The following is a 26,776-nucleotide window of genomic DNA, read 5'->3' on the forward strand; positions in this document are numbered from 1 at the left end:
ACTTCATTATGGTCAAATTACACCGCACAGAATATCATATTACTATTTTCTCTGTCCTCACTTCTTTGGACAGGACCTACACAAAAGTACCTGCCCTGTCCAGAATAGCCTACACTCTCACTTTGTCTGTTGGGGCTGCTATCCTTTCACCCTCCTCCATGGATGTTAGTTAGCTACCAACAAATGCATTTTGAGTTTTTTTTACAGTGATAAATACATCAAGATAGCTAGTTAACTTCATATTAGCAAGCTAAGTGAATTAAATATCACCAGCTACCTATTGATACAGTATGTGAAGTTGGCTAGATAGCTAACTAGCCAACTAGCTAGCTCATTTGAGATAGCCTGCACTGTAGCTAGTTAGCTGACAATGCATTGTCTTTTAAAAAAACATCATAATATATTTACTTACTTGAATTGGTTCTCCCAGCCATGTGGACAATTGGAAACAGGGCAGCAAAGTTTGTTTGTCACCAGAGCGTTTTAGAGGATATCACAGTTGAACTATGTACCCATTTAATAACCAGACCTTCATACAAACTTGCTATGCTGAATTCGTGACGCACAATCGAACATGCTACTATATGCTGCCAGCACGCCCACAAGCGAGTCACAATGGGCGGCCTAAGCAACACGTGGAAATTTACCGCTATCTAGTAAACAGTACAGCACAGTAATCGCCCAACATCAGTGCCCACCTCATTAATGCTCTTGTGGCTGAATGGAAGCAAGTTCCCACAGCAATGTTCCAACATCTAGTGGAAAGCCTTACCAGAAGAGGCTGTAATAGCAGCAAATGGGGGACCAACTCCATATTAATGCCCATGATTTTGTAATGAGATGAGCAGGTGTCCACATACTTTTAGTCATGTGGTGTATATATAAAACTCAGAAAAATCACGTTTGTGACTGCACTTGGCCTTTAAGAGCTTGCCTGACATAAACCGGGGTATACTGAACAGCTCAAACATGCAAAAGCCTCACATGGTAAATCTATAGTTTTCCTCAAACACAGCCATTTAGCCAGGCAGGCAGTCCCCCCTGGGGGTAGTGTATCTCTCTATCACTACATCGCTCTCTCCCATTTGATATGATTGATCATTACACAAACCCCAGACGAGAGTTCTTTTGATTAGACCCCACACAAGAACAGAATCGGTAAACAACAACAAAATAATTAGGCTACACACTCTCTACTTTAACTTCAGTCAGATCTGGCCTCATCACATGTGACCATCACACCATGAGCATTGCTTAGTGTTGCAGATAAAATCCCTTGGATATTTTAACACTGCCATAAATGGAGTTAGGTACATTTATGGACATCATCATTTTCTTCTCGTCACTTGAGTATGTGTTAATAACACTATTATAATGATTTACCTGTTATTGTATATTTGCGTGGCTGGGTGGTCTATGCAGCTATAATATGTTTGCTAATGCTCTCACAACAAACCAAGCATAATGAACAGCATGGGGCCTGGGGCCTGTCTCATTTCTCCCCCTGCAAACTATTTGTAAAGGAAATCATTTTCTACTTATAGGGGTATTGTTACAGGTTTTGTTTTTTGCATTTATGCTTGGTCAGTATGTGGTACACCTGTGCTGGTTACCATCTTGTTAGTGGTAAGGTGTTTCACCTGTGCTAGCCCAGATGATATTTAAGAGTGGCTAGCCCAATTCCTTGAGAGATGTGGAGGGTCAACGCCATTAGTTGGCGTGGCATAGTTTGATTGATAGACAAACAATCCTTTATCTGATTTTGCACCACCTTTTTTGTTGTTGTAGTTATTCATTTTATTTAACTAGGCAAGTCAGTTAAGAACAAATTCTTCTTTTCAATGACGGCCTAGGAACAGTGGATTAACTGCCTTGTTCAGGGGCAGAACGACAGATTTAAAAAAAACCTTAACCTAAAGCTCTGGGATTTGATCTTGCAACCGCTCGGTTACTAGTCCAACACTCTACCCACTAGGTTACCTGCCACCCCAGTTTGCCTCCTGTCTTTAAGGTTGGTGTATGTTTTTATTTTGTTTGCCTCTTCTTGTGCAAATTGAGTTGGTGCTCATGATGAGTGTCTTTTAGGTTGCAGTTGTTGTTGCTAGTCAACTTTCAGTGGACACCCCCATGAGTGTCTTTCAGAATCACTCCTAAAACCCCACCTGCTTAATTTTGGTTGTTGGTCAGTGACTCTTTGTTAGTTCCCCGTTCTGTTTGAGCAACATTTTGGGGTTTGCTGGGGAACGTAACAGGTATGGATCCTTCTTGGGTCTTCTGGTGGGCAAGGAACTGCAGTATGAGATAGTGGCACCAAGGCAGCCGGAGTGTGTGTCCCGAATGGCACTACTTTTCAATGTGGTGCCCATTTAGTGTGATATGTTTTTTTACATTATGATTGAAATATCATACAATATCATTGGAGGACTTATAGTATTATACGTCATTCCCGGTTGTACAATCAGATATGGATGAAGCCACTGAACATATTTCTTGAGGGACATATACTACTATACATCTTTCTCTGAGACCAGGTTGCGTGTAACAACAAAGGTGCATTATGTGGAAATTTTACGTTGGTGGTAAAGTGAACAAACGACAAGGTAAGGATAAATTATGTGAAGGGTTAGGCAAACTAAAATTACAAAAGTTAGGTGAATTTATGTAGCAGGTTAGTTAAATTGGGTTAGGGAAAAATGCTACAGTTGTCCCCAAAGAACATGCAACCTATGTATTGCTAGAAGGTCCCGGATTACGCCGATCCATCCTCCCCAACCAATGCCCTACTTTTTCTGTCTAAATTAACTAGACCATAAGTAGTTATCATAGGTCTTGCAGATGCTCAGAAATAGTATGTTTTGTATGGCTCTGAGGCCAGGCTGTACCCTAGTAAAAAGTAGTGCACTAGGATGTAGCTAGAGAGTTTGATGTGGTGCAGAGATGAGAGAAGTCAACCACTACACTAGTGTCTTATAAATGTGGTCCCTGAGTTCTGTGAGATCAGTCTGTTCGAGAGAAAATGGCTGGGTCATCGCCAGAGTGTAAGTAACAGTCTCAGTCCTGCTGACTGTCACCATGGCGGGGTGGGAAGGTGACGGTTATGGATTGTGGTGATCTGTGGATGTCTTCAGTGTCTACTAAAACTAAAGACACAAGCACTATAGAATTTGTAGAAAATAGATTACAGTAATTAAATGTTGATGCATCTGGTAATGATAGGGTTAGCTGCTCATACCGTATGTATGGCTAAAATGTCAGTCTTTCATACAGTTGTGGAACAGTTATTAAAATATTGCTTCATTTTGAAGGAAGAAAGGAAAGTTGACGTGACTGTCAGTGTGTACATGTGACGTCTCATTATACCTCTTTGTGCCTGAAAAGTACATCGCTAATGGAAAACATTACCAAATTATATTGTCAGTCAGATTAACTGAAAGAGTGAGGATGAGTAGAGATCTGATTGAAATAGGCACTCATCACAATCACCATATCTCTTTGCTTGCGGTGACATGTCCTTATCCCACTGTGCCTTTAGTGTCACTCATTCTACTGCTACCCATTGAGAGATGAGAGACAGGGGAGTAGCTGACATTTCCATAATCTTACAGGAATGGCGGAATCGCACTAGTTTCATTTAAACCAAAGCACAGCTCTGTGCTAACGAATATTCTTATCTCCACTGTGGTTGTGTTCATAAAGGGTGAAGCACATTTATCTGTCTATCACCTGGATGGTGAAAGCACCATCACTTGATATACCCCAATTAAATGTCATTGAATTTGCTTGTCCTTTCAACATCGGTCAGATCACAAACCGTTATAGTGGGTTGTTTTCACTGCTGAATGTACCCCATATTGTCCCTTGGTTCTATTGGTTCTTCACAACTCTTTGAGTAACAGCCTGACGTATATAATTATGAGGTGACTAGGGTTTATGATTTTCAGAATGAGCTCAAAAGCTATTCATCCACCAGGGAATTTGACCGAGGCAAGTGGCTCATTATAATAACGAAAAATGCTTATAAAGTCGTGTGTATCATCACTAATTGGATGTGTGGATCCAGTTCGCCAGTCATAGGACTGAACTGTGACCCCACATGGCATTTGCAAACTGACAAGCCATGAACCCCATTCCAGAACCTTTCAGTTGGTTTAAAGACCTTAATGATGTGTCAGTGTGTCTAGAACGGAGGGTCCAGGCCGGGACCAGGGGTAACGCTGAACCCTCCCTATCCCTGACTAATATAACACAACTAAATTATTCAGTTGAAGTAATAGTCTTTGTGATGAAATATTCATTATTCTGTAATGAGGGATGTATTGATTTAAATAGCAGCACTTTGTTCAAAGCCTTTTGGCCTCCATTGTAGGAAAGAAAGGGCACATTAGAAGAGCACGAATGGTGCTTCAGTGAACATTCCGTATGTTTTTCCGAAATATAATTTTTCCTGATCACTTTACATTTTGTCATGAGTTTTGTAGGTCTATTGAGGGATGTAATATGTGAAGTGTATATAAAATAAAAAGCTGATCCATAGTCAGTCATGTATGAATGATGGCAGAGAGAATAAAATAGACGGCATGCGTCAAACGCTTGATTTATGACCCTATCTCTGGATGACGCGTACATGTCCACATATGGGCATCCGGTCAGGACATCCTGGCGGGAAGATGTCACGTGGTTATGCCCATATAAGGGCATCCTGTTTCTGTTGTCAGGTGTTAGAGTGTGAGTTAATTTATGTCTATATTGCATCTATTCCTTTGAAGTTGTCATGATGATTGATGTGTAGGGACCTCGTTGAACTGGGGGGGAAGTGTTTGAACATGTCAAAGAGGATGGCCCCACACCCCACTATTTTATTTCCCTTAGGGTTGTTGTCTATGAAGCAGGAATGTCTGGGGGGGGGGGGGGGGGATTGTGTTGGTGGCAGATAAATAAGACCCAGAACAGCACATGCGGCCCCAGAACACTAAACAAGATTTTAAAAATAAAACCCAGAAAATTAAACAGAAAATTATGTCTCCTGGGCCAATTCTCGGGGTGCTATGCATCTCTTGTCACGACCCCAATGATAAAAGCATCGAGGACATTTTGTATGAGGCCCCTGAATGTTTTAATGGAATTTTTGATACGAGTGATGGACATATGGCTTACATATTCCAACCTGAGGATTCAACTGTGAAGATTTTTACAGACAGCGGTCCCAAACCGCTGCAAAACCCGGGAGTTTTTCTCCTGCGCTGCGTATGAGAGAATGGCTTAAGATACGGCTAGCGCTCTGTCAAATTGAACAGGCACTGAGTGGTACAACCCTGCCAGGCTATGCATTGGACGAGCTTGTGTGTGGGCGCAGTGATTTGAAAGCCATAAGGATAACAATATGATAGTACAAATGCGACGAAATCTATCAGTTCATATGTATTTTCCAAAGCCTGCAAGGATGTCAACTTTTTATGCCAGTGTTTAGCTTTAAATGGATTGATTACCCTATATTCATAACCCTGATGAATAAGCTGGACAGTCTTTTCCAAAATCGTGAACAATTACATTGCTGGCCGCTTCTATCCTTAAGACGTACCCAGGGTCTACATGCAAGACATTTGATCTATTGGAGCCTTGACAGAGAGTGTGTGGGATATCCTCCGAGCAAGAGAGTTTGTCTTGACGACGGTGAATTGGAGATGGGATGGATGTCAGGGCTAACCCATATAGCCGGGCCCTTTATCTGTAATAAAGGAAAAGTCAAATGTTTAAATAATTATAGTATGTTTTAAAAGGTTTGTACTAAAGATTTAGAATTAAATAAAGGGTATTAATGCTATATCTCACCTTTAACGAAGGGGCTCTGGCTTTTCGCTTTATCAACATGCCTGTCCCGGAGAAAAAGGCTTTCAGAAAAGACGTGCGCGTGGGTGTGTGTGTATGCGGGACATGTATGCGTGTGTGTTTCAAAACAAAAGGAGGTGGGAGTTTGTCTCTGCATGGGGCATTTGAAACCAAAAAGGTGTGTGAGGCTGTTTAGGATTTTGTGTGCATCTCTTCAATTGGCCATGGCACTTTCGATGCATTACCACACATGCTTTTCAAATATGTATTTATTCCACCCCAGAGCATGTGGGGGCTAAAGTCAAACCACCCAGGCAGAAAATATCATGAATAGACAACCTCCTACAGTTTAAAACAAATGTTAGTTCTAATCAGCACATATACCAACGGCCCCCACACCCCAGTATATACATTTACATCGGATACCCCCAAGCTGCTACCCCTGAGGTTGTAGGAAATCAAAAGGAAATACTGGCAGTCAGAATATGTCGAGGCACCGTCCTGATGTTTTGGGGTCTCTAAACATTCTGGGGTACTATATGAACATTTTTGCATACAGGATGCCGACCGAAAAACGGTCGCTCATTACAGAATATCTCTCGTTAGAGACAGGACTGCGGAGCGAGGCTAGTGAAACAGATACTATCCATTCTGTACGAACGGCAAAGCGCAACTCCAGACACCAGGCCAGCAGCCCAGAGGAGTTATCATCCCAGAACAGCTAAAAGATCATCTGTGAATCCGTCCTAATGGAGCTTTCTGAAGGTGAGTTAGTGAAAATAATATATTAGATTTGGAGGTGTTAGGTATTTTCAAGGAATTGTTTGGATATTACAATTTGATATTAAACAGGAGTTATGTTTTTTTTTTAATGGGGGACAGCGATTTTTAGGTAATATGTCAAATGCACATATTCTTATAATTTAAAATGTATATATATCGTATATGTTAATATTATCTAACATTTGTAGGATATCCATCCTTTACCCAGCTGCTACCAAGAATAATTGATTGGGAACCGACAGCGTTAGAAAGGGATTCTCAGGAGCAAAACATGTGCAGCCAGTCGCCATCTGTCACGGTCGTCATAAAGAGGAGACCAAGGTGCAGCGTGGTAAGCGAACGTAACTCTTTAATAAAAGAGAGAACACTGAACAGAACTAAACAAACAACGAAACAAACCGTGAAGCAATATGGCTAGTGCAGAACAGGCAACTAAACATAGAATAACAACCCACAAAAGAACCAAGGAATATGGCTTCCTAAATATGGTGTTCAACCAGAGACAACGATAAACAGCTGCCTCTGATTGAGAACCAATCTAGGCAACCATAGACATATAAACACCTAGACTAGAAAAACCCCTAGACATACAAAAACCCCTGGACAATACAACAACTAAACAAACCACCCTTGTCACACCCTGACCTAACCAAATAATAAAGAAAACAAAGATAACTAAGGTCAGGGCGTGACACCATCACACTATTTTCGACGTAAGTCCAATAATAAAATCCATAAGAATATTTATACATTAAAAACAAAAAGTGTGCACCCTATATTAAAAGCTATTTATGTGTTTAAAGCTGACTGGGGCGGCAGGGTAGCCTAGTGGTTAGAACGTTGGACAAGTAACCGAAAGGTTGCAAGTTCAAACCCCCGAGCTGACAAGGTACAAATCTGTCGTTCTGCCCCTGAACAGGCAGTTAACCCAGTGTTCCTAGGCCGTCATTGAAAATAAGAATTTGTTCTTAACTGACTTGCCTAGTTAAATAAAGGTAAAATTAAAATAAAATAAAAAGAAGGATCCCGGTTGCATTGTGGACTCTGAACGACTACGGCGGAGACGATGAAATAGATGCTATTCTCCCGTTCTGTATGAATGTTTTTTTCAAACACACCAAGAATGGAGGATATAACCGTCTCCAATCAAATCCCACGGGAACCTCCACCCACTCGCTCCATATTCAAGACCCAAACAATGATTGAATGTGTTAAAACAATGACAAATAATGTTTTTTCAGACTCCAACGAGACATGCCCGGCAGAATCTGGAATGCTTGTGAAAAAAGTCTAGAGCCCATGGTTTCCGTGATTCGTCAGTACAGCCCTCATCAAAAAAGCCTAGGTAATTTAATTATGTATTGTTAATATATAGTATTATATCTGAAATGTATTTGACATTTTTCATCTAATATATTTTATGTTTAATAACCTATTTTGTATGTATTATTTTCTTTCAGACTCCTCCCCAGCGTATAACGGCACAGAATACCATACACAACGAGAGCACGCAGAGGATTTCGGCGCACAGGACGTCCCCAATAAAACACCGAAACCAAATGATTTCAAAGATTTAAATGGCATTTCGGAGGTAGGCGACTTGATGTTATGTGAAGCGACCAACCTTCTTGATTCATCCAAATCTTTTGTAGAAACACCCAAACTTGAAATAGAACAAGCTAGGTTTCTGACAGCCTTTCCAGATAGGTTTTGCTACACAAATGAATGGTGGCTTTCGTCGAGCTGCGATACAGTCAGGATCTATCCTTCTGGCATCGAACAATACCACGTTTGTTAAACAACAAACCGATTTTAAAAAAGCAAATACAGGCGCTAAAAACCTATATGTAACATGTATCCTTCCAGAATACCACAAGAACACACATCATTACCCAAATGGATGAGCCAACAGACGTAATCCCAGATACTGCCCGAACTCCAAGCTTTAATTAACCAGATGAATGAGGCTGGGGTAACAGTCATAATTCCGATAGATGAAACCCTGTTATCCCAGATTCCCGCCGAACTCATATAATTAATTAATCCTATGAATGAGTCCGGGACGACCAATGAAAACCTGTTATCCCAGATCCCTGACGCACTCATATCGTTAATTAGCCTCTGTGGGATATGTGAGACGCTAGAGTTATACTCACAGACATAATTCAAACAGTTTTAGAAACTTTGGAGTGTTTTCTATCCAAATATACTAATTATATGCTTATTGTAGCTTTTGACTCTGAGTAGCAGGTAGTTTACTCTGGGCACCTTATTATCCAAGCTACTCAATACTGCCCCCCCCAGTCCCAAAGAAGTTATCCAGATGAATGAGAGCACAAGATCTTCTACACAGGACCCCACACAGACCCCGCCATTAACTCCCATGTCCGAAGAGTCTGAAACGCAATACAATGTTTTTGAGGAATTGGAAAATTGTCTCAAATCAGGAGGGAGATGGTTTCGATAGAAGTGTCCAGGTTGTGTACCGAAATAAATTCAGCAATACAGAGATTCAACAGTTTTTCAATTTCACATGGCTGAATCAGAATTTTGACTATGCTGTGTTTTATGTGATGCTATTGGATACTCTGAACGAACTGTTAGACAGGGCAAGAGATTATGGCAAACCTCGTGATGTCTTACAGTAGGAAATTTGTGGAGATAGCATGCAAAACACAGTATCTCTTATTTTACCCAATGACGAAGCAGATCTTGAACAATTTATAGCCCTGCTGGAACAACTTGTTCAGTCAAATTGATCCGTCATAGCTGATAGTACCCTCGAGCTTGTAGTGCAAATAATATGTCAACCCCTGGGTGGTGGGGGGCAGAGAATGAAAATAGATTGCCTAATGCAATCAGAAATCATAAGCAATAAAAGGGCATATCTCATAAACGTTCACAATACTGGTAATAAGCTGTGCTTTGCAATAGGCCTAGCACATTTACTCAACCCTGGATGTACGGATCTAGTGGCGTTACACAAGGCTAGAGAGCTCCAAATGGCCGTGGGTCTAGGTATACAGGATGCGGTGGCATTCTCCGACATAGTCAAATTTGAAAACTTTCTGAACATCAAGATTGTAGTTTTGTACCACAGTAGAGCTAATGCAGCTCTCTTGAAATTCCAAAACAACCCACAACCTCATCCTCAGATTATTATGCTATTACCAACATCACAGTGCTTTTAGGCGCACCATATGTGTGCCCAGACTGTCATACAGGCTATACCCGAATGGGGGGGGGGCACTCGTGCCATTATACCTGTTCAGAATGTCTGGATAAAACGTGTCCGATGCATCCCTTAAACTTGACTCCCTGTTCAGATTGTCACCGCACATGTCGTTCGGGCCTACTGTTAAGAAAAACACAAAATTGAAACATGGCACCCCAAGGCCTGTAAATCTGTAAGCAGTTGTGACATTAACAAGAAATGTCCAAAATGCCATTGCAATTACAACCTTAAAATAGACAGCCCTAAACCTCATGTGTGTGGAATCATACATTGTCCAATCTGTAAAGGGCCTTTGAAAAGCAGAGACACTGAAGTGGTTCAAGAAGTGCCACACGAGTGTTACATTCAGCCCTTGGCTGAAGATGAACATTCAGAGAAATATGTTTTTTATGATTTTGAGACTAATCAGCAATCAGGGGTTCATTTGCCTATTTTTGTATCTACCCTGACTTTCAAGGGTGATAAGTGGTTGGCAGAGAGGCCCAATTGTGCACTCCTCTTTCTAAAACACTTTAGAAAACCCCAGTACAGAAACTTCACGTTTATAGTGCACAATTATGGAACCTATTGACTCCTACCTTCTTTTGAACCCATTGATACAGCAAGGCGTTGCACCCAGTGTCATAGCTCAAGGTAGTAAAATCTTGTGTTTTGTAGACCCCACCTTCAACCAGAGATACATTGACAGTTTAAGTTTCTTACCCATGAGATTGTCTCAAATGCCTGAGGCCTTGGGTTTGGAAAACTCTGTGAAAGGCTGGTTCCCCCACTTCTTCACATCTGAGGAGAATCTACATTATATCGGATCTTATCCCAGGCCCAAAATGTACGGGTGTGTTCCAATGTCTCCTAAAGAGCGAGAGAGATTCATGATGTGGTATGAGACAGTAAGACATAGCACCTTTTGATTTCCATAAAGAGATGGAATCATACTGTGACAGTGATGTGGTTATACTTCGCGACGGATACGTCAGATTCCGGGAAAAGGTCATCAAAGTTGCCGGCATTGACCCCTGGATTTGTACAACTATTGCATCGGCATGCATGAAAACCTATCATACACACTTTCTACCTACAGCATCTTTAGCTATCCCCTCGCCTGACAACTACCGACACCAATTCAAGTCATACTCTAGTGTGTCCATTCAATGGTTGGAGTACTTGGCACAGGATAAAGTCATTTTTTACTCACAGATTGACGGTGTTGAGACCGTGATTGAGTAGAACGGTTGTTTCTTCCAAGGTTGTAAATCTTGCTTTGTGCCCCAGGACATGTGTGTCCTAACCCAAAAAGACTTTTGGGGAATTGGAATCTTTACAGGCTACTTACGAGTTAAAAGTGAATGTGATGTGGGAGCACTCAAAAAGTCTGATCCTCATGTTGAGCCTTCTTTTCCAGCTTTGACACACCAGAACCCTTGGAACCACGACAGGCCTTGTATGCAGCCCGTACCAATGCTTTGACATTGAGGTATGTAGGGCAACCCGATGAGACAATAGGATATGTAGATTTTTACATCTGTTTATCCTCATGTAATGAGTTCCTCATGCTATGCTATGGGGCATCCTGAAATTATTCACCGCAACTCTGACTGACCCCAAACAACTGTCTACCCTCCTAGGGGTTTGTTTATACCAGTGTTTCCTTACAAGGGACCTCAAGGAAAACGTTTCGCACCTGCAGTGATAACAACAACTAGGAAAAGCCTGGTGATCACTCAGATCAAGAAGGAGCTCTGACAGGTGTATGGGTCATTGTGTGGCCAAAATCTTTGAGTGTGAAACTTCAATCAGACACTCTTTTTAAAGAGTACATCAAGACCTTCTTGAGATGCAAGCGAATGGTTTCAGGCTATCCTGCATCGTTCACAGATCAAGAGAGCAAAGACAAGTACATTCAAGACTATCACGACAGAGAAGGCATATTTCTTGACCCTGACAGAATAGAGGTCAACAAAACCAAAATAAATGTGTCAATTGTACTTAAACTCTCCTTGGGGGAAGCTTTCGCAGAGATACAATATGCTAACAACATCAATCATTAAAGACCCCAAAGAATTTCTGGAATTTGTTTTTTCGGACCAATACGGAATTTCACATTTTTCATTCTTGAGTCAAGATATAGCCCTGTTGCAATGGAGACGTAACAAGAAGTGGGTTCTACCCCTGGGTAATGTAAATGTGTTTCTTGCAGCAGTGTTTCTATGGCCGACTTGAACTGTACGCCCTCATGGAGCAGCTTCAGAGGCGGGTTCTTTTCCACGACATAGACACTGGGGACTATGTAAGCAAACAGGGTGATTGGAACCCCCCCACTTAGTACTATCTGGGTGGTTTAACGAGTGAACTCGAAGATGGTGACCATGTCACAGAAGCTTTGCTAGGGTGGGTGATCTAGTGAATTTATTGCTATGTTGGCCTGGTATGGTTCCCAATCAGAGGCAGCTGTTTATCGTTGTCTCTTATTGGGGATCATATTTAGGCAGCCATTTCAAAAATGTGTTTTGTGTGATCTTGTTTTTGTGTAGTTGCCTGGGAGCACTGCATTTGCTGCAAGTTTGGTTTCTTGTTTATTGTTTTGTGAGTTTCATTTAATCAACATGTGGAACTCTGAGTACGCTGCGCCTTGGTCTGAGTATGATTACCACGACGAACGTGACAGAAGATCCCACCACTCACGGACCAAGCAGCGTGCACAGGAGGACAGGGTATCCTGGGCCTGGGAGAATATTCAGGAGGTAAGGACATCCTGGACTTGGGAAGAGATAATGGCAGGAGACGAAAGCTTTCCATGGAAGCAGATGCAAGCGGTGAGGGAAGGACAGCGATGATGCCGGGGTTCGCTGCCACGACGCAAGCCCAAAAGACAGCCACATTTTTTTAGGGGGGGGGGTGGTGTCGGCGGAGCCGAGCAGTGAGCCAGAGCCAGTCTGGGAGAAGAGGGAGAAACTGGAGGACAGCTAACGGAGTGAGTCAGAGACCTTTGAGGAGTTGATGGATAAATTGGAGGAGAGTGAAGCGAGAGAGCTGTTGGTGTGGCGTAGTATGCACAGCATTCGGCCTGAGGAGTGTGTTAGCTGTCCGATGCCACCTGTGACAGCTCCCCATACTTGTCCTGAGGAGCGTGTCATTTGTCCGGTACCATCTGTGCCGGCACCAGGCACCAGGTCTCCAGTATGCCTTTACAGCCCGGTGCGTCCAGTGCTAGCTCCCCTCACAGTGCGTAGTGTGTCATAGTTCCGGCACCAACTGTGCCAGTTCTACGCACCAGTTATCCAGTGTGCATACACAGCCCAGTACATCCTGTGCCAGCTCCCCACACTCGCAGTGCGAAGTGTGTCATTGTTCTGGTACAATTTGTGCCGGTTCTACGCACCCGGTCTCCTGTGCGCCTCCACAGCCCAGTACGTCCTGTGCCTCCTCCTCGCACTCTCCCTGAAGTGCGTGTCCCCAGTCCAGTATGCCCTGTGCCTGCTCCTCGCACTCTCCCTCAAGTGCGCCTTCCCAGTCAGGTACGTCCTATGCCTGCTCCTCGCACTCTCCCTGAGGTGCATGTCACCAGTCCGGTACCACCAGTGCCGGCCCCACACACAAGGCTTCCAGCGACGGTTCCCAGTCCAGAGCTTCCGGCGACGGTTCCCAGTCCAGAGCTTCCGGCGACGGTTCCCAGTCCAGAGCTTCCGGCGACGGTTCCCAGTCCAGAGCTTCCGGCGACGGTTCCCAGTCCAGAGCTTCCGGCGACGGTTCCCAGTCCAGAGCTTCCGGCGACGGTTCCCAGTCCAGAGCTTCCGGCGACGGTTCCCAGTCCAGAGCTTCCGGCGACGGTTCCCAGTCCAGAGCTTCCGGCGACGGTTCCCAGTCCAGAGCTTCCGGCGACGGTTCCCAGTCCAGAGATTCCGGCGACGGTTCCCAGTCTGGAACCTCCTGAGACGGTCCACGGTTCGGAACCTCCTGAGACGATCCACGGTTCGGAACCTCCAGCTCCAGGGCAGGAGCCTTCCTCTGCGCCGATGTCCAGTCCAGGCATTTCGTCCAGTCCCGCTCCATGGCAGGAGCCTTCCTCTGCGCCGATGTCCAGTCCAGGCACGGTGTCCAGTATCTCTCCAAGGCCGGAGTCTTCCTCTGTGATGGTGACCAGTCCAGGCACGGTGTTCCCTCCCACTCCATGGGAGGAGCCAGACTGGGCACCGGCGCCGAAGAAGGCTCCGGCCATGGAGCCGAGTTGACCGTCATGCCTGGACTGGGCACTGGTGCCCACTGCCTCCAACTCAGTCCCAGATGCTAATATATGCATACTATTATTTGTATTGGATAGAAAACACTGAAGTTTCTAAAACTGTTTGAATGATGTCTGTGAGTATAACAGAACTCATATGGCAGGCAAAAACCTGAGAAAAAACAGGAAGTGGGAAATCTGAGGTTTGTCGTTTTTGAACTCAGCCCCTATCGAATTCACAGTGGGATATGGGTTATTTTGTAATTCCGAAGGCTTCCACTAGATGTCAACCGTTTTTAGAACGTTGTTTCAGGCTTCTCCTGTGAAGGGGGGCCAGATGGGAGCTGTTTGACTAAGGGGTCTGCCAGCAGCCTCGTTCTCAGTCACGCGCATTTCACATGAGAGATATCTCTTGATCCATTGCATTTCTACAGACAATGGAATTCTCTAGTTGGAACATTATTGAACATATATGATAAAAACATCCTAAATATTGATTCAATACTTAGTTTGAAAAGTTTCTTCGACCTGTAATATAACTTTTTGAACTTCAGGTCCGACTGGAACTGAACGCGCTTTGGCATTTGTTTACCAAATGCCCTAACAAAAGAAGCTATTTGGACATAAATGGACATAAATTATGGACATTATCGAACAAAACAAACATTTATTGTGGAACTGCTATTCCTGGGAGGGGATTCTGATTAAAATCATCAAAGGTAAGTGAATATTCATAATGCTATCTATGACTAATGTTGACTGCGAAAGACGGCGGATATTTATTTTGGCTGGTTTGGGCTCTGAGTGCCGTTCTCAGACTATGCTTTTACCGTAAACTTTTTTTGATATCTGACACAGTTAAGGAGAAGTGTATGTAAAGTTCCATCCATAACACTTGAATTTTCATCAACATTTATAATGAGTATTTCTGTAAATTGATGTGGCTCTCTGCAAAATCACTGGATGTTTTTGGAACTACTGAACATAACGCGCCAATGTATACTGAGATTTTTTTATATTAATATGAACTTATCAAACAAAACACACATGTATTGTGTAACATGAGGTCCTTTGAGTGTCATCTGATGAAGATCATCAAAGGTTAGTGATTAATTTGATCTCTATTTGTGCTTTTTGTGACTCCTCTCTTTGGCTGGAAAAATGGCTGGGTTTGTCTGAGTTGGTGGTGATCTAACATATTCGTTTGTGGAGCTTTCACTGTAAAGCATTTTTGAAATCAGACACTGTGGCTGTATTAATGAGAATTGAATCTTTAAAATGGTGCCTAATAATTGTATGTTTGAGAAATTTGATTTATGAGATTTCTGTTTATTTGTATTTGGCGCCCTGCAATTTCATTGGCTGTCCGCTAGCGGAACCCCAGTACTAGACAGGATAAACAACAAATATGATACATGTTAAAATTAAAAGGTGTTTCAAACAAATAAAGTAAAATCTTAGACAAGGTTGTTTCTAGTTCTTCAGAATCATCCACAAGACAGGATGCCAGTTGTATTCATTGTAGACTCTCGCCCGTATGTCGTACATGATTCATGATTTGCTCCATTTTTAGCACACGTTCTACATTATGTCATGTTTTGTCATTAATTATCATGTCTTGTCCTCGTGCTTCCCCTTCTATTCGTTTCCCTCTGCTGGTCTTATTAGGTTCTTTTCCTCTTTCTATCCCTCTCTCTCCCCCTCCCTCTCTCACTCTCTCGCTCTCTCTTCTCTCTATCGTTCCGTTCCTGCTCCCAGCTGTTCCTATTCCCCTAATCAATCATTTAGTCTTCCCACACCTGTTCCCGATCCTTTTCCCTGATTAGAGTCCCTATTTCTCTCCTTGTTTTCCGTTCCTGCCCCGTCGGATCCTCATCTATAATTCACCGTGCTGTGTCTATGTTTTGCCCTGTCGTGTCGTGTTTCCCTCAGATGCTGCGTGGTGAGCAGGTGTCTGAGTCTGCTAGGTTCAAGTGCCTTCCCGAGGCAACCTGCAGTTCTCGATCAAGTCTCCTGTCTGTTCTCGTCTTTACGAGTAGTATTATGCTTTTTGTTTTGTAAAGTTTCTTTCTGGATTAAAAACTCTGTTTTCGCCAAGTCGCTTTTGGGTCCTCATTCACCTGCATAACACATTAGCCCAGGTATTGTGTGTTGTGTAGAACGACACATTGTTCACTTTATTTTCAATAATTTGATGCATGTAACGGCGTTCGTCTGTTGAAGGAGAAGCGGACCAAAATGCAGCGTGGTGGTTACTCATGTTCTTTAATGAAGACATACAGACAATAGACAATACATGAAATAACTAATTATATACAAAACAACAAACGGAACGAGAACCTATACAGCCTGTCTGGTGACAACTAACACAAAGACAGGAACAATCACCCACAAAATACACAGTGAAACCCAGGCTACCTAAATATGGTTCCCAATCAGAGACAGCGAGAATCACCTGACTCTGAGAACCGCCTCAGGCAGCCAAGCCTACTCTAGACACCCCTACTCAGCCGCAATCCCAATACCTACTAAACCCCAATACAAAAACACACCACAACATAAACCCATGTCACACCCTGGCCTGGCCAAATAAAATAACGAAAACACAAAATACTAAGACCAAGGCGTGACAATGCATAACATTTGTAAGTTCTCTCAAAAGAAAAACATGTATTTATTCTCTCTTACATCGTATGCATATAGTTACCCATTGCTTTACATCTAAATAACAAATATGTATTGTCACTCGGTCTCTTGGGGTTGATTGAGCCAGAATGTCATCACATCAGCCACCACAGCGTCCCTGTATTTGTTGTCTTCCACCAGGGTGTGTCGGATTTATTTGAGTTTCTCGTGGATGTAGATCGCCTCCTTCAGTTCATGTAGGAAAGCCTCGGTTACCACGTAAACTCTGGGAATAGATGGCACAAGACCCATAGACTCCAGGGCTCTGACCAGTGACGGTATAAACCTGCAGGAACACAGTCTTTTCACCAGCTCCTCAAAATGGTTGAAGTAGTAGTATCTTGGGCTAGGGTCCTTTTTCAATTTCCGCTTGACTGACATGCCCAAAGTAAACTGCCTGTTCCTCAGGCCCTACAGCCAGGATATGCATATAATTCGTACCATTGGAAAGAACACTTTGTCGTTTGTAGAATTTGTTAAAATAATGTAGGAGACTATAACACAATAGATATGGTAGGAGAAAATACAAAGAACAACCATCCTGAATGTTTTAGTTGAAGAGAGCCTATGCTCTTACAATGGAAAGTATAGGGGCATACTGAATTCTAGCTCACAGGATGCAATTCCTATGGCTTCCACAGGGTGTCAGCAGTCTATGTTCATGGTCTCAGGCTTGTAACTTCCAAAATAAATAAGAAATATGAGTTTTATTAGAAGGACACAGTCTTGGAAATTCGTGTTTGGGCGCACAATGAAGACCAGACGCACCTGCTAAAATCGGTTCCTATTGAACCTCTTTCCATAATATAGTTTGATTACATTTTAGGGTATCTGAGGAGTCAATAGACACATATTTTGACTTGTTTTAACAAAATTTAGGGGTAGGATTTCAGATTCTTTTCTCTGCATGTTGAATGAGTGGATTACTCAAATCAATGGAGCCAACTAAATGGACTTTTTGGGATATAAAGAAGGATTTTATCTAACAAAACGACACTACATGTTATAGCTGGGACCCTTTGGATGACAAATCAGATGAAGATTGTGAATATTTCATTATTATTTGTGTATTGATGAAACCTGTGCCGGTGGAAAAATATTTTGATGTGGGGCGCCGTCAACCACATAGCATACACAAAACGACACTACATGTTATAGCTGGGACCCTTTGGATGAAAAATCAGAGGAAGATTTTCAAAAAGTGAATGTTTAATCGCTATTTGTGAATTTATGAAACCTGTGCCGGTGGAAAAATATTGTGATGTGGGGTACCATCCTCAAACAATCGCATGACATGGTTTCGCTGTAATGGCTACTGTAAATCGGATAATGCAGTTAGATTAACCTCTTGCTCCTACCTGGCACGCAGGCATCCCATCTAGAGCTCTGGAAATGCAAATGAGCTACGCTAAATGCTAATAGTATTAGTTAAAACTCAAACGTTCATTAAAATACACATGCAGGGTATTAAATTAAAGCTACACTCGTTGTGAATACAGGCAACAAGTCAGATTTTTTAAATGCTTTTCGGCGAAAGCATGAGAAGCTATTATCTGATAGCATGTAACACCCCAAAAGACCCGCAGGGGACGTAAACAAAATAATTAGCATAGTCTGCGCTACACAAACCGCACAAATAAAATATAAAACATTTATTACCTTTGACCATCTTCTTTGTTGGCACTCCTAGATGTCCCATAATCACTATTGGGTCTTTTTTTCGATTAAATCGGTCCATATATAGCCTAGATATCGATCTATGAAGACTGTGTGATAAACGGAAAAAAATAGCGTTTCATAACGTAACGTAATTTTTTTAAATTCAAAAAGTCGATGATAAACTTTCACAAAACACTTCGAAATACTTTTGTAATGCAACTTTAGGTATTAGTAAACGTTAATAAGCGATCAAATTAATCACGAGACGAAGTGTTTTCTATAGGGGTCCGTCTTGAAATACTGTCCGTGTATTTCTCAACCAAAATATCCGGTCGGAGACCTGAAGAAAAAGCCTGTCTCTTGTTCATTTGACCAAGAAACAAACAATTTGCAAATGACAAGACTGTTGACAACGTGTGGAAGCTGTAGGTACTGCAACCTCAGCCCTATTTAATGTCTTTCGCCCATAACAATGGGTTGAAGCGGCGGATGGATATATTTTTCCACTTTCAGTGATCAGATTTTCCTGCACTTTTCAATGAAACGCACATTCTGTTAAAGTCACAGCCGTGATTTAACCAGTTTTATAAACGTCTGAGTGTTTTCTATCCACACATACTAATCATATACATATACTATATTCCTGGCATGAGTAGCAGGGCGCTGAAATGTTGCGTGATTTTTAACAAAAAGCTGCGAAAAGCTGCATGAATTCTCAACTTCCATAAGTGTTAAGGGGGCTGAATAATTTTGAACGCCCAATTTTTCAGTTTTTGATTTGTTAAAAAAGTTTAAACTGTTTAAATCACGTCTGTGGCATTTACAGAACGGGCGTTTCATCCAAAAGTGCATGGAAATCTGTTCACTGAAAATGAAAAAATATATCCTTCCGCGACTACAGGCAATTGTTAAAAGTGAACCAAATTAAATAGAGCCGATTTTACATTGCCTACAGCTTCCACAGGGTGTCTAGAGTCATGTCATTTGATTCACAATTGATTCTTGGTCAAACCCAAACAAGGGAACACTTTCCCTGATGGCTCCGCCCTGATTTTTGGTCGACCTCTGGTCAGACATGTTTTTCTACACAGACAAGATACAGATTTAACATCGTCTCCTGATCAATTTTATCACTTATTAACGTGTACTAATACCTAAAGTTGCATTACAAAAGTATTTCGAAGTGTTTTGTGAAAGTTTATCATCGACTTTTAGAATTTTAAAAAATTACGTTACGTTATGAAATGCTAATTTTTTTCTTTACTCGCAACGTAATTCTTAGCTCGATATCTAGGCTATATATGGACCGATTTAATCGAAAAAAGACCCTAAATTATGTTTATGGGACATCTAGGAGTGCTAAGAAAGAAGCTCGTCAAAGGTAATGAATGTTTTATATTTTATTTCAGCGTTTTCGTTTGCGACGGCTAACGCAAAATCTGTCTTTAGGTGACGGTGCAGTATTTTGAGGGTGCATGGTATCAGATAATAGCTTCTCATGCTTTCCCCGAAAAGCATTTTACAAATCTGACTTGGTAGATAGATTCACAACGAGTGTAGCTTTAATTCAGTATATTGTATGTCAATTTTAATGAAAGTTTGAGGTTTATCAACCTCTATGGTGGCGCTCTTGAGCATTTCTGCTGATTGTGGTCCCCACTTCGGTACCTTCGGTACCACAAGTTAATACTTTGTAGCGCCACCTTTTGCTGCGATTACAGCTGTAAGTCGCTTGGGGTATGTCTATCAGTTTTGCACATCGAGAGACTGAATTTTCCCATTCCTCCTTGCAAAACAGCTCGAGCTCAGTGAGGTTGGATGGAGAGCATTTGTGAACAGCAGTTTTCAGTTCTTTCCACAGATTCTCGATTGGATTCAGGTCTGGACTTTGACTTGGCCATTCTAACACCTGGATATGTTTATTTTTGAACCATTCCATTATAGATTTTGCTTTATGTTTTGTATCATTGTCTTGTTGGAAGACAAATCTCCGTCCCAGTCTCAGGTCTTTTGCAGACTCCATCAGGTTTTCTTCCAGAATGGTCCTGTATTTGGCTCCATCCATCTTCCCATCAATTTTAACCATCTTCCCTGTCCCTGCTGAAGAAAAGCAGGCCCAAACCATGATGCTGCCACCACCATGTTTGACAGTGGGGATGGTGTGTTCAGGGTGATGAGCTGTGTTGCTTTTAGGCCAAACATAACGTTTTGCATTGTTGCCAAAAAGTTCAATTTTGGTTTCATCTGACCAGAGCACCTTCTTCCACATGTTTGGTGTGTCTCTCAGGTGGCTTGTGGCAAACTTTAAACAACACTTTTTATGGATATCTTTATTAAATGGCTTTCTTTTTGCCACTCTTCCATATAGGCCAGATTTGTGCAATATACGACTGATTGTTGTCCTATGGACAGAGTCTACCACCTCAGCTGTAGATCTCTGCAGTTCATCCAGAGTGATCATGGGCCTCTTGGCTGCATCTCTGATCAGTATTCTCCTGGTATGAGCTGAAAGTTCAGAGGGATGGCCAGGTCTTGGTAGATTTGCAGTGGTCTGATACTCCTTCCATTTCAATGTTATCGCTTGCACAGTGCTCCTTGGGATGTTTAAACCTTGGGAAATCTTTTTGTATCCAAATCCGGCTTTAAACTTCTTCACAACAGTATCTCGGACCTGCCTGGTGTGTTCCTTGCTCTTCATGATGCTCTCTGCGCTTTTAACGGACCTCTGAGACTATCACAGTGCAGGTGCATTTATACAGAGACTTGATTACACACAGGTGGATTGTATTTATCATCATTAGTCATTTAGGTCAACATTGGATCATTCAGAGATCCTCACTGAACTTCTGGAGAGTTTGCTGCACTGAAAGTGAAGGGGCTGATTAATTTTGCACGCCCAATTTTTCAGTTTTTGATTTGTTAAAAAAGTTTGAAATATCCAATAAATGTCGTTCCACTTCATGATTGTGTCCCACTTGTTGTTGATTCTTCACAAAAAAAATCCAGTTTTATATCTTTATGTTTGAAGCCGGAAATGTGGCAAAACGTCGCAAAGTTCAAGGGGGCCGAATACTTTCGCAAGGCACTGTATATATATATAAAATGCAGTGATGCGTACGAAAATTTCCCCTGGTGATAAAACGCAATGCTGACTGAGTCTAAATGTTTTAAAACAGAGGCTGCCACATGCATGTAGACTATCACCATAAGTACTGGGAGAAGTGTTGCTTGAACAATCTTCCTTCTACTTTCCAAAGTGAGGCAGGATTTATTTCTATAAAAGAATCCAATCTTAATTGTCAACTTTTTTGTCAGTTCTTCAATGTTTGTTTTAAAAGAGAGCTTATCGTCAATTCAATTAACCAAATCCTTATAATGGGGAACTTGCTCAATTTGGGCTCCCTCCAATGGGCAAATACTCAAGTGCTCAGGGTCAATATTGCGAGACCTAGAGAACAACATAAATGTGCTTTATTAGCGTTTAGCACTTGTTAAAGATCAGTAAAAAAAATGGAGTCAAAACCATGTTGAAGGTCAGGAATTCCCTGCTGAACTGAGGTGGCACCGGAGTCATCCGCTAGGAGCTGAATGTTACAGGTTTTAACAGATATAACAATATTATTTATATAGATAGTGAAGAGAACATGGCCCAAAAATCAACCCCTGTGTCACTCTTTTGTAATATTGAGGAAACTAGATTTGATACCGTCAGTAACCACAGATTGTGACCTGCCCAGATCTAGGCCTTTGAACAAGTGAATAAGGCAGCACAACAATTGTTATGGTTTAAACAGTAGAGCTCATCATCTAAGACAAGTGTACCCGCTGAAACAGTGCTATGTCCAGGTCTAAAACCATATTGGTGCTCATTAAATAGAATGAGAAGTTGAAGTTCTAAGCTGAGAATTGGCTAGGGACTCTACTACTTTGGTAAATCAAGACAGTTTGGAAATTGGACCATAGTTATCCTAGTCAGAAGGATCTCCACCTTTTTGCCATTTTCAAGATCTTCGGGATAACCCCAGTAACAATTGTCGAGTACAAAATATAGGTTAATGATTCTACAATAAGTGGGACAGAAAGCTGCAGAAAAAAGGGATCATGCAAGTCAGCCCCAGTGGATTCTTTTTGTAAGGCCCTTAGTACATCAGACATCAGATGGTTGACATTCAAATAAAGAATGTGTATCTGGGAATGTAGTGTTCTCTGCAACCTGGCTCGAGGTGAGTAAAGGACTCAAGTATTTTATCAAATAGGTGTCCCACAGAAGCAAAGTGGTTATTAAAGGTACCACAAATGTCCATCTTATCAATTAAGGGACCACAGGCTGTCATAACCTGCTGTGGTAATGAGGGGATGGAGTTTTGTTTCAGAGATTTGATTACCCTACAGAAGGCAGCTGAATTCCCACCATTCTCAAATTCACAGTTCAAGAAGTATGTCGTTTCAGAATTTCTAGTCCTCAAATGAGAATTTCCATTAAATCTGGAGAGAAACATGTTTCTTTTCCAAATATGCTTTAATTTGCATGCTGAGAATGTTGTAATATAAGGTCAAACTTAAATATAACATTTTCTAAATGTTCTGAGGACATCCAAGTCAAGGTAAAATGCATATTGCGTGAACATCAATGGAATATTATGTTAAATCTAAAACAAATATGCTAAGCTATGAAACAGACTAATTTAAATATCACAACATGAAGGGAATGTCCCGTGCAACCTTTTCTTTAAACATTGTACGAATGTCATCACAACTGCACAGTTTGTCTTTTGGGAATATATCTATTGTATCTCCCCACAATGTTACCACAACCTAATGAAACATCCTGGGGAACTTATAAAGAACAGACTAAATGTGTTCTGAGAACGTTCTTGTAACATCAGGTGAATAATTTGGGGGATCTTAAAAGAAACATTGTAGAATCATCCTCACTAGGGGACCGTTTTGGGAACATCATTTGTCATGTCCTCACAATGTTCCTACCAGACTGTTCTCTCAACCTGATAAAACATTTTGGGAAGCTTTAAAGAACATTATTACAATTGTTCTAGGAACGTTCTTGCAACATCAGGCAAATGTTTTAAACATTATATAATCATCACCACGACTGAACAGTTTTTCTGTCTTGAGAACATTGGACAAATGTTCTGGGAACTTTCATAGAACCAATTTTGGTTTGCTGGGAAAACATTACTGCTGCATTGTGCTGATACATTACCAGGAAACCTAATGAGAACTTTTGGGGAATGTCTTGTGGTGGTGGATACAGATGTTGTGCACAATATTGAAGTGAATGTTAGTACATACCAATGATATTTGTTATATCTGGAATATTTATCCTGCTGGTCATCTATGAACATCTTGGCCATGTTCTGTTATAATCTCCACCCGGCACAGCAAGAAGAGAACTAGCCAACACTCAGAGCCTGGTTCCTCTCTAGGTTTCTTCCTAGGTTCCTGCCTTTCTAGGCATTTTTTGTAGCCACCGTGCCTCTACATCTGCATTGCTTGCTGTTTGGGGTTTTAGGCTGGGTTTCTGTATAGCACTTTGAGTGACATCGGCTGACGTAAAAAGGGCTTTATAAATACATTTGATTGATATTTCATTTATCCTCATTCATCCTTACCCTTCTGTAATAAAACAAATATAAAAAGTGGATTTTGTTGTTTGTTTTTGGAACATTATCATCCTAATGTTAGATAGAATTCTAACTAGAAAGAACTTAATGGGAATCTTAGCGAATGTTCCTGATTTGCTGGGTATTCACTACCACCACCACCCAGAGCCAACAGACATTGACTTTGGTCTCGTAGAGTGGAAGTAAATGTTTTGTTTGCAATCAATTAAATAGATGTTTCCTATTGGACATTTTGACAGGAGAAAGGGAGAAAGAGGGAATGAGAATAATGTGAAGTAAAGTTGCTGGGCTTTTATATACAGTGGCATTGTTTTTTGATGAGGCAGTAATCCTTGTTGGCACAGACCTGCGTGAGAATGAGGGTTGAAAGGGTTGTGAAATAACATAAGGATGTGTTAATTCACTCTCTCCTACTCATTTAGACTGAGGTTCTCAGTCAGTCACCAGCTCCGTCTGACAGGATAACTACCGTTGTTGCAAAGCAGGTTGTTATTATGATAGCAGGTCGACCTAATTTGCTTAGATTGTAGTTGGATTGGACTGAATAGCTGAAAGGGTCCTAACAGAAATATCTGTGGCCAGCCACAGAGGTTTGTTTACAAAACATTTTTTTAAGAACTGCCGTTGGCAAAACCTGAAAATGGACACTGCAAAGATGAAGTTGTTTGCGCAAAAGTCTGTTTACACATAATACTGTGTTGGTAATAAGTCCCTCATTCTCAAATGAAAACATTTCAAGAGATACAGCCAAATAGCCTCCCAACAGGACTGTATTCTTTGGAATTGTGAAGTTGGAACAACATAACAATCATCTTCACAATTTAGGGAATGACTGGGCTAAAATAAAAAATAAAACGTTCTCCGGACTCCCCGTATCTTGTAGTCTATTAGGATGCCTTCTTAATTACTAATCGCTCATTTAAAAAAATTACATTTTCGAAGAAGACAAACCTTCCCTAAACTTTAGTCAATGTTATCTCCACATAATGAGACTACTGCTTGTGTGTCTACCATTCATCATGGTTGCTCCTCTTGGGCATGGGTACAAGACAAAGCAAATGGGGACAAAGTTCTCAGTTCACACCATCCTGCAGAAGCAGGGACATTAAATGTGTATTGATTCTGGTAGTGCTATGTTTAAGTAAGAGCTAGTAGGCTACCCCCATCTCCTACTAACATGCCCAAAAGTTTCCTTTTCTTTTCTCTCTGATGGAATGTGGACCAAATCTAGTGACTGTATTACCAGGGGAAAACACTGCCCTGGGACTCGACTCTCGTCAGTTTGAAACTTTGCTATTTCCATTTCAGTAGAAATGGGGAGATTCTCAGCTAAGGCAATGTCTTTTAAAAAATCTTTGTTGAAGTAACCATTGGTGATGTATGGGCAATGTGTAAGAAAGGCATGCAGAGGTTGGTGAATACACATGGGGTTTGCCACAATGCTGCTATCACTAAAAATTAATCAGACAGCCTTCCTTTGAATTCACAGATGCATTTTGACTCAAGACATTAAATATTGATGGAATGAAATAGTGAAGTGCAATGCCATTGGTTAAGCTCAATATGAAGACTTCAGAACTGCAGTACATATCCACAGCAATTAAAAAAAAAAAAAATCTTTTTACAAATCACAATACAAATCCTATCCAGTGTTTTAAGGTTAGTGTAACATTTAAACAGGGCTGTCAATGTAGTTGACACAATCAGTAAATTACCATCAAAAATAATCATCTTCACAACTCGGGAGAACAAAGTTGCCTGGCATTCTTCTGCCTCCACTTTGCTCCCGTATAGTAAGTCAGTCCGGGACTAACATGGCCTTTTGTCTAAACTATTACTAACCTCATGCATTTCGATGAAGCTCTCACTGCTGATGAGGGAACTGAAGTGTGTCTCTATTTCTCTCTCAGTCCTACAGCATTTATGTCCATGCAGATGTTTGCCTGTCGAGGATCCTGACAAATGGAAAGGCATTCTAAATAAATGACGCAACTTTGTCAGAACGGGCTTAAAGTGCTCTGGAGAAACTGGGAACTCAAATCATAGCAGGAATAGAGTAGAACAGAGGAGGATAAATTCACTGGAAGAGATGGTTTGTCAGAAAGCGCAGTCTTTTCTTTCTGTTTTTCACTATTTATACTTTGCTATATAGGAATACTTTTTAGGACATAGTTTTGAACTTTTATAAAATGATTGACTACAGAGGTAATTATTCTTGTGAACCTTGGCACATTTAGCTATGCAATCACTTTGGTGGTAAAATAAATGAATAAATCAGTTGACCAGACAGAAACAATGTGTTATGCTTGTTTCAAGTTTTCTTCATGTCAAAGAGCATATCTCTGTTGTATCACTTTTGCTGTTGTTTGATGTGCACATCATTAGCATATCTACACATTTGACAAACTTTTTTTCAAAAGGCATATGATATTGTTATGATACAGTTCTAGGGTTATTGGACAGTTTCATTAACTCCTTTACTCAGCGATGCAATCTTTTCATGGGTTTTGTATGAAAGTACTTTATGATTAATTTAACAATAATAGCTTACAAGAGTTCCACATTTTAAATGTCTCTTTCAAACAAAGGCTTCACCATTGTCGTGAAGTGGTATTAGTTAATGTGACGACTGTTGTTCATCGAATGATTCAATGTTTCTAATTGCGTGATTATCTGAATCAAGCAATTATTAACTCATTAACCTGGGGCACCATGGGAAAACTAGTTTTT

General features: G+C 41.3%; 1 long non-coding RNA gene across 2 annotated transcripts in view; it reads right to left on the bottom strand.

Annotated features, from left to right (window-relative positions):
- Nucleotides 1-26,067, bottom strand: part of LOC124040911 — a 34,022-nt gene extending 7,955 nt beyond the window's left edge. The window contains exon 1 of one of the 2 annotated variants that reach the window (XR_006839820.1): nucleotides 25,889-26,067. This is a non-coding gene — a long non-coding RNA (uncharacterized LOC124040911). Of the gene's footprint in view, nucleotides 1-412; nucleotides 493-25,888 lie in introns of those variants that run through there. The other variant, XR_006839821.1, reaches the window with a different exon arrangement.
- Nucleotides 26,068-26,776: the final 709 nt, after the last annotated feature.

Source organism: Oncorhynchus gorbuscha, linkage group LG08 (assembly GCF_021184085.1).
Source record: "Oncorhynchus gorbuscha isolate QuinsamMale2020 ecotype Even-year linkage group LG08, OgorEven_v1.0, whole genome shotgun sequence".
NCBI classification, from domain to species: Eukaryota; Metazoa; Chordata; class Actinopteri; order Salmoniformes; family Salmonidae; genus Oncorhynchus; species Oncorhynchus gorbuscha.